The 15,117-nt window shown below is 49.7% G+C and overlaps 1 long non-coding RNA gene across 2 annotated transcripts in view; it reads left to right on the top strand.

Annotated features, from left to right (window-relative positions):
* Positions 1–15,117, top strand: part of LOC140393180 (uncharacterized) — a 325,170-nt gene that overhangs the window by 204,707 nt on the left and 105,346 nt on the right. The window lies entirely within an intron of this gene.

The raw sequence follows: 15,117 nt of genomic DNA, 5'->3' as shown, positions 1-15,117 counted from the left end.
CGTTCTAACAGACTTTTGGGCTCTTATCGGTAGCCCCAACGGAATTTTTTTTCGACCTAACCCAGTGTGGGATGACGAGGAAAGGAGTCCCCCTGGGTGTGTATGGAAAGGAGCGGCGGTAGTGGCCAGATTGCGAAGGATCCTTTGGAGCAGCGGCAGAGACGAGAAGGCGGCGGATGGAGCCCAGATGGTATGAGGCCCGGACCAGCAGGAGTTTCTCCGACGATGTGTGGAGGAGCTTAAGAAAGAGGTGCTGGCGCCGATGCTACTGGCAATCGAGGGACTGAAGGAAACACAAAAGGTCCAGGCGATGGAGCTCCGTGGAGTGAAGGCAAATGCAGCCGAGAATGAAGATGAGATACAGGGCCTGGTGGTAAAAACACAAGACACATGAGGCACTACACAAGAGGTGCATAGAAAGGCTGGAAGACCTGGAGAACAGCTCGAGGAGGAAAAACCTACCAATTCTAGGTCTCCCCGAAGGAGCAGAGGGAGCTGATGTTGGGGCTTATGTGAGCACGATGCTCCACACGCTAATGGGAGCTGAGGCCCCAACGGGCCCCCTGGAAGTGGAGGGAGCGTACCGGGTCCTCGTGAGAAGACCAAAGGCAGGTGAAACACCAAGAGCAATAGTGGTGAAGTTCCATCGCTACATGGACAGAGAGATGGTCCTGAGCTGGGCCAAGAAGGCACGGAGTAGCAAATGGGAGAATGCGGTGATACGTGTGTATCAGGACTGGAGTGCGGAGGTGGCGAGAAGGAGGGTGAGCTTTAACTGGGCCAAGGCGGTGCTCCATAGGAAGAAAATACAATTTGGGATGCTGCAGCCGGCACGATTGTGGGTCACGCATCAGGGCAAGCACCACTACTTCGAGATGGCGGATGAGGCATGGACATTCATCCAAGAAGAGAAACTGGACTAGATTTGAGAGTTTGATGTTTGGAGAGAAGCAGCGAGGTGGTGGTACAGGAATGTAAAGTGGGGAAAGGGGAATTTCTCTCCCCCCGATGGGGGGGACACGAAGAAATGTGTGCGCCGGTGGGAAAAAAGGGACAGGGAAGGGGAATGAGGGAACTGCGCCATAGGGAGCGGGGCCGAGAGGAAAGCGCGGGTATTTTCCCGCGCTATGGAAATTATAGCGGGAAAACGGGCGCAGGAAGGAAGGGAGCCCCACACGCAGGGAGGTCAAAGAGTGAACGGGGGAAGCCGAGGTCAGCCAGAGTTAGCTGACTTCCGGAAGCAATATGGGGGGAGTAACCAAGCTAGAGGGGGATCTAGCGGGGGTGGGGGGTGGGGGGGATTAACTGGGTTGCTGCTGCTGAGTGCAAGGGGGAGCTGGTAAGAGATGAGGTGATCGGGGCGGGGGGACTGGGGGACTGACGGGTGCGCGGGACCTGGGTGGGGAGATGGCCTAAAAAAGGGGATGGCTAGTCGACGAGGGGGGGGGGGGAATGGCCCCCCAATCCGGCTGATCACGTGGAATGTGAGAGGCTTAAATGGACCGATTAAGAGGGCACGGGTGTTTGCGTACTTAAAGAGACTGAAGGCGGACGTAGTCATGCTCCAGGAGATGCTGAAGGTGGCAGATCAGGTTAGATTAAGAAAAGGATGGGTGGGACAGGTATTCCACTCAGGGTTGGACGCGAAAAACAGGAGGGTGGCAATATTGGTGGGGAAACGTGTATCATTCGAGGCTAAGAATATAGTGGTGGACAGTGGGGGCAGATATGTGATGGCGAGTGGCAGACTGCAGGGAGAGGCGGTTGTGCTGGTGAATGTATATGCCCCGAACTGGGCTGACGCGGGATTCATGAAGCGAATGCTGGGACGTATCCCGGACCTGGAGGTGGGAAGCTTGGTAATGGGGGGGGATTTTAACACAGTGCTGGATCCAGGGCTAGACCGGTCCAGATCCAGGACCGGGAGAAGGCCGGCAGAGGCCAAGGTGCTTAAGGGATTTATGGAACAAATGGGGGGAGTGGATCCCGTGGAGATTCGCCAGGCCGATGGCTAAAGAGTTCTCTTTCTTCTCCCACGTCCATAAGGTATACTCCCGGATAGACTTTTTCATTTTGGGAAGGGCACTGATCCCGAAAGTGGCAGGAACGGAGTACTCGGCCATTGCCGTTTCAGACCACGCCCCGCATTGGGTGGATTTGGAACTAGGAGAGGAAAGGGAGCAGCGCCCACTCTGTCGACTAGATATGGGACTACTGGCGGACGAGGGGGTCTGCGGAAGGGTGAGGGGGTGTATTGAGCGATACCTGGAGGTCAACGACGATGGGGAGGTTCAGGTGGGGGTAGTATGGGAAGCGCTGAAGGCGGTGGTTAGAGGAGAGCTGATCTCCATCAGAGCCCACAAGGGGAAACAAGAGGGCAAAGAAAGAGAGAGATTAGTGGGGGAAATTTTGAGGGTGGATAAAAAATATGCGGAGGCCCCAGACGAAGAGCTATACAGCGAAAGACGAAGACTACAGACGGAGTTTGACCTGCTGACCACGGGAAAGGCAGAGGCACAGTGGAGGAAGGCACAGGGGATGCAATATGAGTATGGGGAAAAGGCGAGCCGGCAGTTGGCCAACCAACTTTGGAAGAGGATGGCGGCGAGAGAGATCGGGGGAGTTAGGGACGAAACGGGAAATATGGAGCAGAGAGCAGGGAAAGTGAACGAGGTGTTCAAGACCTTTTATGAGAGGCTATATAAGTCCCAGCAGGTTTGGGGGCGCCAATCGAGGTGGATGAGGTGATTAAAGGACTGGGGAACATGCAGGCAGGGAAGGCCCCGGGACCAGACGGGTTTCCGGTGGAATTCTACAGGAAGTATATGGATCTGTTGGCCCCGCTCTTGGCGAGAACCTTTAATGAGGCTAAGGAAAAGGGGGATGCTATCCCCGACAGTGTCGGAGGCGACGATATCGCTAATCCTGAAACGAGATAAAGACCCGCTGCAATGCGGGTCATACAGGCCTATCTCACTCCTAAATGTAGATGCCAAACTGCTGGCAAAAGTGATGGCGACAAGGATAGAGGATTGCGTCCCAGGGTGGTGCATGACGACCAGACAGGGTTTGTAAAGGGGAGACAACTGAATGTTAATGTACGAAGGTTGCTGGGGGTGATGATGACGCCCCCACCGGAGGGGGAGGCAGAGATAGTGGCGGCGATGGATGCAGAGAACGCATTCGATAGGGTGGAGTGGGACTATCTGTGGGAGGTGCTGAAGAGGTTTGGGTTCGGTGAGGGGTTTATTAGATGGGTCAGACTCTTATATGGGGCCCCGGTGGCAAGCGTAGTCACAAACCGGCAAAGATCGGGGTATTTTCGGCTACATAGGGGTACAAGATAAGGGTGTCCCCTGTCTCCATTACTGTTCGCGTTGGCAATTGAACCACTGGCCATAGCGCTGAGGGATTCTAAGAAGTGGAGGGGGGTGCTTAGAGGGGGAGAGGAGCACCGAGTGTCACTCTACGCAGATGATCTACTGCTATACATTGCAGACCCGGTAGAGGGGATGCCAGAAGTAATGCAGATACTTAGGGAGTTTGGAGAGTTCTCGGGATACAAACGAAATATGGGGAAGAGCGAGCTTTTTGTAATGCACCCCGGGGAACAGGGAAGGGGGATAGATGCTCTGCCGCTGAGGAGAGTGGAAAGGAACTTCCGATACCTGGGGATCCAGGTGGCCAGGAACTGGGGAACCCTGCATAGACTTAACCTGACGCGACTGGTGGAGCAGATGGAGGAGGACTTTAAGAGGTGGGATATGGTGCCGCTATCGCTGGCGGGCAGAGTGCAGGCAGTTAAAATGGTGGTCCTCCCGAGGTTTCTTTTCGTGTTTCAGTGCCTCCCCATTCTGATCACAAAGGCCTTTTTTTAAAAAATAGACAGGAGCATTACGAGCTTTGTGTGGGCAGGAAAGACCCCGAGAGTAAAGAGGGGGTTCCTGCAGCGCAGTAGGGACAGAGGAGGACTGGCGCTGCCGAGTTTGAGCGACTACTACTGGGCCTCCAATGTGTCGATGATCTGTAAGTGGATGAGGGAGGAAGAGGGAGCAGCGTCGAAGAAGCTGGAGATGGCGTCCTGTAAGGGAACGAGCCTAAAAGCGCTGGTGACGGCGCCGCTGCCGTTCTCCCCGAAAAGGTACACCACAAACCCAGTGGTGGTGGCAAACGTGAGGATCTGGGGGCAGTGGAGGCGACACAGGGGAGTGACGGGTGCCTCGTGTGGTCCCCGATAAGGAATAACCACAGGTTTGTCCCAGGGAGGATGGATGGGGCGTTCCAGTGTTGGCAACGAGCAGGAATTCAGAAGCTGAGGGACCTTTTTGTAGACGGGACGTTTGCAAGTCTGGGAGCGCTAGAGGAAAAATATAAGTTGCCCCCAGGGAACGCCTTCCGGTATATGCAAGTGAGGGCATTTGCGAGGCAACAGGTGAGGGAATTTCTGCAGCTCCTGACGCAGGGGATCCAAGATAGAGTGATTTCTGGGGTATGGGTCGGACAGGGCAAAGTGTCCGAAATATACCGGGAGATGAGGGACGAGGGGGAGGCGATGATAGAGGAGCTGAAGGGAAAATGGGAAGAAGAGCTGGGGGAAGAGATTGAGGAGGGGCTATGGGCTGATGCCCTAAGTAGGGTAAATTCCTCGTCCTCGTGTGCCAGGCTTAGCCTGATTCAATTTAAGGTTCTCCATAGAGCACATATGACGGGAGCAAGAATGAGCAGGTTTTTCGGGATGGAGGACAGGTGTGGGAGGTGCTCGGGAAGCTCGGCGAACCACACACACATGTTCTGGTCGTGTCCGGCACTGCATGAGGTCTGGGGGGGCGTGGCAAGGGTAATTTCAAAGGTGATGAAGGTCCGGGTCAAGCCAGGCTGGGGGTTAGCTATATTTGGGGTTGCAGAAGAGCCGGGAGTGCAGGAGGCGAAAGAGGCCGATATTTTGGCTTTGCATCCCTAGTAGCCCGGCGCAGGATTCTACTAATGTGGAAGGAAGCGAAACCCCCAGGCGTGGAGGCCTGGATAAACGACACGGCAGGGTTCATAAGATTGGAACGAATAAAATTTGTGTTGAGAGGATCGGCTCAGGGGTTCTCCAGGCGGTGGCAACCGTTCCTTGACTATCTCGCGGAACGATAATGAAAAGATAGAAATGACAGCAGCAGCAACCCATGGGGGAGGGGGGGAGGGGGGAAGCACTATTTTGTGTTTTTGCTATTTGTTTCTTTTTTTTTAGTTGTTGCTGTTAGTTCACTATATTATTTAAATAATGTTATTTACCAGTTAATGTATAATCCCTTGTTGAGTTGTAAAAATGGAAAAATCTTTGTTTGAAAAATTTTAATAAAATATATATTTTTAAAAAAGAAATGGAGGCAAACTTGAGGATTTTTCAAACTCAGGCAAATGAATATCGACGGACACAAAAGAACAATCTGAAGCAGAAACATATAAGCATGGGAAGTTTATCTAGATTAATTTCATGAAGTCAATTTTATTTTCCATGTACACAGTTGGACCATAACTAACATGGAACCTGTACTTAGCACTGTAAGTGCTGCATTGAACTCGTTGGACAAGTAATGTGGAAAAATGCCCTTTGCTGCACTCATATCTCGAATAGCATGATGATCTTCAAATGGCAAACATTTCGTAAAAATAGCCCAAGAGTCTCCATTTTGGCCGGGGAATGAGGCAACAGACCTACTAAACATGTTTCATCCCTATGCTTGGCAGTAATTCAATCATATCACACAGTTCTTCAATAATGAATTGAAGGAATCCCAATTTTGCGCTCCTTCTGAGAATCTAACCGGCCTGATGCAGCTTTGTACTCTGGGCCATGTTTTCGTGGGAGTCCAGCTTTTTCTGTTGATCTGACACCGCTATCTTCAACTGCTGGGTCCTTAAAACACAGCTGTTCGCCTGACCTCTATCAGACTGCTCTTGTTCCAGTTCTCTCAACTATTTCTAAATCTGATACATATAACTGCCAGCGTTGAATTATTTGCTGGGAGTGCACAGTTCTTAGATACATGATTAATAATAAATGAAAAGCTGCCGGCAATATGTCTTTCTCATTTCGCTTTAAATCATTCTTGGAATTACTCAGGGGAAAACGTGGTGCTTATACTTCCAATGTTTCCAATCAATTTATCTGCTCCCTCCTGGGGTTTCTTTTTGCCTCTAAAGTTCCTCCGTGTCAATTGATTTTCTGAACATGATTTTCAAAGCCCAGAAGATTATTTTTGAGGTGTTTATTTCCTTGCTTCTTCCACTTGCCTTCCCGTTCTTGGATGAGAGGGCCTTTACCAATGTTATTGTATAATTAGCTGCTCTGGAGAGTGGGCACATGTCACACAGTGACAGGACTCCAGTGTTTTTTTCTTTCCATAATGAGTACAGGGCTTTGCGGTTTTGCCGCTATGCTACGATTGAGATAATTAATTCACCAGGTGAAGGAGTCGCTCCAGGGAGCAGTGTATTGGAGCTCAAATGCGTTTTGCCACGTATCATCATTCCTGCCAGCAATTTCTACCCCAGGCACTAAAATGCATTGGAGCAAATCCTGAGCTGGGTGAAGGCTCCCCATCCTAGCCATCAGCCATCAAAAACTAGTTCCACCCCATTTTCTGAGCAAGTTCTTAATGCTTCTCACCAAACTTTGGCAACGCTTATCAAATGATGCAAAGCAAGGCACTGGTAGTATAAATAATCCAGCTTGAAATTTAGATTGATGTGCATTGGGGAGTCCTTTCTATTAGTCGTCACAAGATGTCTTCATGAGAAGGCAATAAAGATCTCATTCCACTGGTTTCTTGCATAAAATAAAATTTAGGATCATTTATGTCAAACTTCCGCCCATGGCAACAATGGCACAGCAATAATAAAAGGCTGGAATAATTTATGCTTTAACCTTGTCCTCCTTTATAGTGTGGGGAAAAACACATTGCAGACAGGTAAAGACATTAATCACTCACAGGGATAGTTTGATGAGATCCATTGCCTTTATTATCAAATCAATCAAAATAGATTAGTTTTCCTCACAAAAGGCTTCAGACCAGAAGCGATCTTTCCTACTCACATAAACTCTAAATGACTCATAGCAGGGTTTCCTTTGGGTTCCCTTTACACTTCACCAGCCCAGTTTCTTAAATTTTACTCAATAATGCTGTGGGAGAAAAGAACGCAAGGAAAGAAACAAGCCCGGTAACAAGGTAACAAATGAAATAGCTTTTAAAAAAAGATATCGCGTTGGGTTTTACGTGCTCCCGCTGGATGTATTTCTGACGGGGTGGGGGGGTATTCGGCGCGTAGAATGGATTGGGTAGCTAGCCAACCCCTGAACCCTGTCACTATAATACACCAGGTCGACAGGCACTGAAATCAGCAGCCCGCCCACCAATATTGGGCTTGTTGGTTCGTGTGGGCAGTCGGATGGAAACAGGCATGATTGTTTTTTAAGGCCTACATGAAGAAAGGCAGAAAAGGAGGGAGGGCAACTGATTTGGTGGGTGGCCTGCGAGCATCAGGGGCAACCTCCAAAACCCAGCATCTCCACCCCATATCATATGGTCTGGGATCCTTCCTCATCCGAAACCCTGGACTTTCCTATCCAGGGCAATCCTGCAGCGTCCACTACTTAGCTCTGGTACTGGCAGGACTGATGGAGCTGCCACCCAATCAGATAGGTTGGCAGCACCCGAGGAGGGATTTTGTCCAATTGTTGTTCGAGTTAGCTCACCCACAGTGTGTTATGGCTGTGAGGTAGGTTTCCTCAGTGCTTGTGAGCTTTCGGTCGACTTTCCTTCCGGGGGAACAAACAGCCCGCCCGCCCCTTCTTGTAAAATTAAGCCCATTGGCCCAGAGCTTCCAGTCAATGGCAGGGCAGGAGCGCATGCTGCTAACTGAGATTTAAACTGCTCACGTTCTACACTGAAGTCTTCGGACCTTCTAGTCCCAGCTCTAGTGAGGATCCAGCGGCGAACAGTGGGGAGGTCTAGAGGCAAAGTGTAACTGAAGGTAAGCCTCAGGACCTTTTTTGGCATATTTTTGGCTCTTTGACTTGCAGAGTTTTTAAATGGACTTGTAAGCCCCAACGCTGCACAGCCTCCCACCCAACAAAGTTCACCATCCACCACCCCCCCACCCACAACAGTGTTCACCCTCAACTCCCCCTTAACCCTACAAAATCTCACCGTGCCCACCTCCAACAATTCTCATCTTCTCTTTTACCCCCATATTCCCTGCAATGCTTACCCCCTCAACACCCTCACCCCCGACAATACTCACTTCTCCAACAATGCTTCCCTCCGCCTCACCCCATCTGCAACATTCGCCCCCCAGCAATTTTCACTCACCCCTGCAATACTCCTCCTCCCCACAATACTCACCCTCAACAATACTCATCCCCACCCTCAGCCCTGACAATGCTCATTCTCCCATCCCTCCACACCGCTCCCCACCCAACAACATTAATCCTCCCCCCCGCTCCGAAAAATGTTCTTTGTCCCCTCCCCTGCACATCCGACAATGTTGACCCTCGAAATCAGCCAGACAGGAGCCAAACGTTTCATAAATCAGAAGATAGGGTGAATGTTGTCCGGCAGTGGGGCGCTGAATGTTGTTGGTAGGAGGGTGAGCATTGTCAGGAGAGGAGTGAGTGTATCGTGGATGCTGTGGTGCTGAAGTACTTTAACATTCTAAGTGGTTAACTTTGAACTGTATACTTCAGTAAGCTTGACACCTATTAGTAAAAACTCTATGTAAATCCACATGAAAAACAGGGTAATAATAGGACAAAAGTCCAAGTGTGTGTGGTTCCGGCCAGCATATCCCACATCGTGGGGTATTGGGCACCAATCTGGTCAGGGGAAAACCAGCAATTGGAAGTTTAAACTTCCCGCACAAGAACAGTGCATCTAGACTTCCTCAGGGTCCCGAGTTGCATCAGTGACTTAAATTGAGTCATTTGCCCTCCTCATATCTGAAGATATGGCTAATATTTTTAAAATATGTTTTTTCAAATCCTAATGGTACAAGTCTACAAATATCAAATTTGTTAATTCATGTATAATTACGAATTTTGTGCTCTCTTTAAAATCGCTGTTACACCTCATTCAACAAGGCGTAACTTTATCAAAAATTCTTACAATGGGACTAATGAAGGGAAAAGTGGAAGATTTCCGAGGGCTTAAACAGGGCACGCTGTATCACTGACATAAATTTCTGGATTTCCACGTCTAAATGTACGCGTGTGAACTGTAGGTATCACAGTTTTAATGGAGGCATGTGCTAACAGTTTCACAACCATCAAATCCGGGATCTCGCATTAGTTTTTTGCACCGGAGTTATAATGTTGCATAGAAACCACTGGGACCGTGGAATTTGTAACTGTCCACAAATACCTGTCTTTATGTTTTTCTGGGGATTACATTTAGTTAGGTTAAAATTCTGGCTTATAGGAACTGCTGGATTTGTCTGGATTTCTCCTGTTCCATATGATCTGTGTTATCACGGTTATCAGTGTGTTATTATGTGGTTTGGCAGATCCAAGAGAGTCTGCTGAAGTTATGAGCAATGGAAATGGTAGAGCCCCAAGAATTGCTAATTTTTTGCAGACAATGCACTCAAAAGAATTTTGTAGCTGACATTTTGCGAGTGCACATCCTTCGGGTTCATAGAATTTTTAAAAATATGTTATGTACTTTTGTGTCAGATTATTGAAAACAGTAGCTTTTACTTTAAAAATAAATCCATGCTTGCCCGTGTCATAGCTTAGAACGTTGCTTCCAATAGTATAATCAATCTTACACTTCAAAAGGAATTAACCATACTGCAGGGCAATTTTGGACACGTGGCTCAAAGATTCAGGGCGGGCTGCGCGAATCGTGTCACGTCGCCCCGACGCCGGCACGCGATTCTCCACAAAGCGGAGAATCGGCGCCATTGGAGCCAGCGTGGTTGACGCTGCGCCAGTCGCGGGCCGCTCTAGGCGGCCGGCCCGCCGATTCTCCGGCCCAGATGGGCCGAGCGGCCGTAAGAAAAGAGCCGAGCCCCGCCACCGCCATTCTAACCTGCTCTGGGCCGGCGGGACCTCGGCGTGTAAGGGTTGGGTGGCGAGCTTTGTGGGGAGAGGGGGGGTTCGATCCCGGGAGGAGCCTCCGATGTGGCCTGCCTCGCGATCGGGGCCCACCGATCGGCGGGCCGGCCTCTGTGGCTGGGGGCCTCCTTTCCTACGCGCCTGCCCCTGTAGTCCTGCGCCATGTTGCGTTGGGGCCGGCGCGTTGAAGGAGGCCACTGCGCATGCGCGTGTTGGTGCTGGCACCACTGCGCATGTCCTCACTGGCGGCGGCGCATGTGCGGATCCCGCGGCGCACAGTCGCACTGGGATCTGCAGCTGGAGCAGCACGAACCGCTCCAGCACCGTGCTGGCCCGCTGTCGGGACCAGAATTAGTCGTGGGTGCAGCCCGCTCACGCCGTCGTAAAATGCGACGGCGTGTACAACGGCGTGGACACTCTGCCACGGGATTGGAGAATCCCGCCCTCAGTGTTTGGCAGAAGAGTGGCAAAATAGCTCAGGTCTTGGCCTGAATTAGGAATTCCTGCAGATACCTGGAGGAGCAGAACATAAGGCATCCCTTACAAGACTGGTTATGTGACAAGTGTGGGGATTAGGGGTGGAATCTCCCTATGTTGTGTAGTGTAGACCCTTCTCTGCTGCCTTCTCAGTTGGAGGGGCATCAATAAAGTTGTTCAATATTGGCCGCCTGCTGCTGATCATGTGTTAGTCTTACTCAGTGCAATACGCAACAGAAAGGAAGCCATTCGAGGATCGGATGGAATTCTTTTTTACATTTGAGAAATCAAGGACTGAAGAACATTGTGTCACCTGTTTGGAACTTCTGGAGTTCATTTTAAGGAATTTTGAGCTATTGGGGCAGCACAGGTAGCACAATGGTTAGCACCGTTGTCTCATGGCGCCAGGGACCTGGATTCAATTACGGCCTTGGGTGATCGTGTGGAGTTTGCACATTCTCCCCTGTGTCTGCATGGGTTTCCTCCAGGTGCTCGGTTTCCTCCCGCAGTCCAAAAGTGTACAGGTTAGGTAGGGTTGTGGGGATAGGCCGGGGGCCTGGATACGGTGCACTTTCAGAGGGCCGGTGCAGGCCTGATGGGCTGAACAGCCTCCTTATGAATTGTAGTGATTCTATGATTTAAAAGTTCATAAGATATAGGAGCAGAATTAGGCCATTTGGCCCATCGCGTGCTCCACCATTCTATCATGGCTGATATGTTCCTTATCTGCTACCTACAATGTTACGGGCCAAGAGCTGGATTGTGAAATTAACCAGAGCATTTCCCCCCTAGAACACATGACCTCGGAGCGGAAGTAGATAATTTAGCCTCCCGAGCCTAACACCCTCAATGTGATCATGGCTGATCCCATCCTGGCCTCAACTCCACCGCCCTGCCTGTTCTCCATAACCCTTCAACCCATTACCAATTAAAAATCTGTCTAACTCCTCCTTAAATTTACTCACTGTCCCAGCATCCACCACACTCAGGGGTAGCAAATTCCACAGATTCACAACCCTTTCGGAGAAATAGTTTTTTTCTCAAATCTGTTTTAAATTTGCTACCTCTTAATCTAAGATTATGACCTCTCATTTTAGAATGTCCCACAAGACAAAGCATCAGCTCCATGCTTACTTTATGCATACCTTTTAGCATCTTGTATACCTCGATTAGATCACCCCTCGTTCTTCTAAACTCTAAAGAGTATAGGCCTAAACTGTTCTAGCTCTTCTCATATGACAAACCCCTCATCTCTGGAATCAATCCAGTGAACCTCCTCTGAACTGCCTCCAATGCCACTACATCTTTCCTCAAATAAAGGGACCAAAACTGTGCACAATACCCCAGGTGCGATCTTACCAATGCCTTGTGTAGTTGCAACAACACCTCCTTACCTTTATACTCAATTCCTCTTGCTACAAATGGCAACATTCCATTTGCTTTCCTTATTATCTGTTGCACTGCATGCTCGTTTTCTGTGACTCATGCATGAGGACACCCAGATCCCTCTGCATCGGAGCACCCTGAAGTCTTTCCCCATTTAGATAAAAAGCTGCCTTTCCATTTTTCGAACCAAAAGGCATGATTTCACAGTTATCCACATTTTGGCCCACACTCCTAACCTATCTAAATCCTTACTTCCTCATTGCGACTTACTGTCCCACCTATTTTTGTGTCATCTGCAATTTTGGCTATAAATCCTTCTATCCCTGTATCCAAGCTGTTAATATAGATTGTAAATAGCTGGGGCCCAAGGACCGAAGCCTGTGGTACCCCACTAGTTACCTCTTGCCATCCAGAAAAATACACATCTATCCTGACTCTCTGTCTCCTGTCCGTCAGCCAGTCTTCTATCCAAGCTAACAAGTTACCCCTAATCCCATGTGATCTCACCTTGTCAATTAACCCTCTCTGCGGCACCTTATCAAACGCCTTTGAGGAGTCCAGATATACTACATCTATAGGATCCCCATTATCCACTTTGCTTGCTACATCTTCGAAGAACTCAAGCAAATGAGTCAAACATGATTTGCCCTTCATAAAATCATACTGACTCTGAGGATAGCGCTTTGGCTTTCCAAATATCCTGATATTACATCCTTGATAATTGATTCTAACAATTTTCCAACAACAGGGGCGAAATTCTCCCCCAACGGCGCGATGTCCGCCGACTGGCGCCAAAAACGTTGCCAATCAGACGGGCATCGCGCCGGCCCAAAGGTGCGGAATGCTCCGCATCTTTGGGGGCCGAGCCCCAACATTGAGGGGCTAGGCCGGCGGCGGAGGGATTTCCGCCCCGCCAGCTGGCGGAAATGGCGTTTGTTGCCCCGCCAGCTGGCGGAAATGGCGTTTGTTGCCCCGCCAGCTGGCGCGGAAATGCGGCGCATGCGCGGGAGCATCAGCGGCCGCCGACGGTTTCCCGCGCATGCGCAGTGGGGAGAGTCTCTTCCGCCTCCGCCATGGTGGAGGCCGTGGCGGAGGCGGAAGGGAAAGAGTGCCCCCACGGCACAGGCCCGCCCGCGGATCGGTGGGCCCCGATCGCGGGCCAGGCTACCGCGGGGGCACCCCCCGGGGCCAGATCGCCCCGCGCCCCCCCCAGGATCCCGGAGCCCGCCCACGCCGCCTGGTCCCGCCGGTAAATACCAGCTTTGATTTACGCCGGCGGGACAGGCAATTTCTGTGCGGGACTTCGGCCCATCCAGGCCGGAGAATTGAGCGGGGGGTCCCGCCAACCGGCGCGGCCCGATTCCCGCCCCCGCCCAATCTCCGGTACCGGAGACTTCGGCAGGGGCGGGGGCGGGATTCACGGCGGCCAACGGCCATTCTCCGACCCGGCGGGGGGTTGGAGAATGACGCCCCAGATGTTAAACTAACTGGTCTGCAATTTCCCACATTCTGTCTCCCGCTCTTTTTGAATAAGGGCGTTAGCATTTTTCCAATCCACTGGGACCTTTCCTATATCCATGGAATTTTGGAATATCATAACCAATGGATCCACTATCACTAATGCCACTTCCTTCAATACCCTTTGATATAGGCCAACAGGCCCCGGGGACTTGTCTGCCCTTAGTCCCAAGAGTTTGTTTTGTACTGTTTTCCTATTGATGCTGATTAGAATCATAGAATCATAGACGTTTACAGCATGGAAACAGGCCCTTCGGCCCAACCAGTCCATGCCGCCCAGTTTTTACCATTAATCTAGTCCCAGTTGCCCGCACTTGGCCCATAACCTTCTATACCCATCTTACCCATGTAACTATCTAAATGCTTTTTAAAAGACACAATTGTACCCGCCTCTACTACTACCTCTGGCAGCCCATTCCAGACACTCACTACCCTCTGAGTGAAGAAATTGCCCCTCTGGGCCCTTCTGAATCTCTCCCCTCTCACCTTAAACCTATGCCCTCTAGTTTTAGACTCCCCTACCTTTGGGAAAAGATGTTGACTATCTACCTTATCTATGCCCCTCATTATTTTATAGACCTCTATAAGATCACCCCTAAGCCTCCTACGCTCCAGGGAAAAAAGTCCCAGTCTATCCAGCCTCTCCTTATAACTCAAACCATCAAGTCCCGGCAACATCCTAGTAAATCTTGTCTGCACTCTTTCTAGTTTAATAATTGTTACAAGTTCCACCCTTTCTATTACCTCTGAATTGCCCGTTCATATAGGAATGGTACTAGTGTTGTCCACGGTGAAAACTGAGGCAAAGTATTGATTTAGCATCTCTGCCATTTGTGTTTCCCCACTATTAACTCACCAGTTTCATCTTCCAAGGGGCCAACATTCACCCTCGCGACTCCATTCCCTTTTATGTACCTGTAGAAGCTTTTGCTATCCTTTTTGATATTCTGTGCTAGTTTCTTTGCGGATTTTACCGTAGCTTTTTTTATTAATTTTTTAGTTTATTCCATCCGATCCTCGAATGGCTTTCTTTCTGTTGCGTATTGCACTGAGTAAGACTAACACATGATCAGCAGCAGGCTGCCAATATTGAACAACTATATTGATGCCTCTCCAACTGAGAGGGCAGCAGAGAAGGGTCTACACTACACAACATAGGGAGATTCCACCCCTAATTCCCACACTTGCCACATAACTAGTCTTGTAAGGGATGCCTTATGTTCTGCTCCTCCAGGGATCTTTGTTTATGTTTGAAAGTTTCCCAATCTTCCAGCCTGGCCTTTGCAATATGATCTAACTTAGCTTTTGTTTTATAATGTCCTTGACCTCCTTGTTTAGCCATGGATATTTTTTACCCCCCTTCCCATATTTCTTCCTCACGAGGGCATATTTTAGTTGATTTGAATGATAGCTGCATGTATGCAAATTGTATACAGTTCAGCCCAGTGAAGTGGTATGGTATGTAATTGAAAAATGGCATACTGAAGACATAATTGCTGACAATGGGGAATTCACCCGAATCAAAGAGGGCTGGTCTAATTGTGAACACATTTGACTGAAAGTGAATGAAATAGAAGCTGAGGATAAAGTAAATGTTTTTCACACCCTGATGGGGCCAGATGTTTTTAAGGTAG

This window comes from Scyliorhinus torazame, chromosome 16 (genome assembly GCF_047496885.1).
Source record: "Scyliorhinus torazame isolate Kashiwa2021f chromosome 16, sScyTor2.1, whole genome shotgun sequence".
In the NCBI taxonomy this organism is placed as follows: domain Eukaryota; kingdom Metazoa; phylum Chordata; class Chondrichthyes; order Carcharhiniformes; family Scyliorhinidae; genus Scyliorhinus; species Scyliorhinus torazame.
Note: the sequence above shows the minus strand (reverse complement) of the source record. Positions and strands in the feature narration are given on the sequence as shown.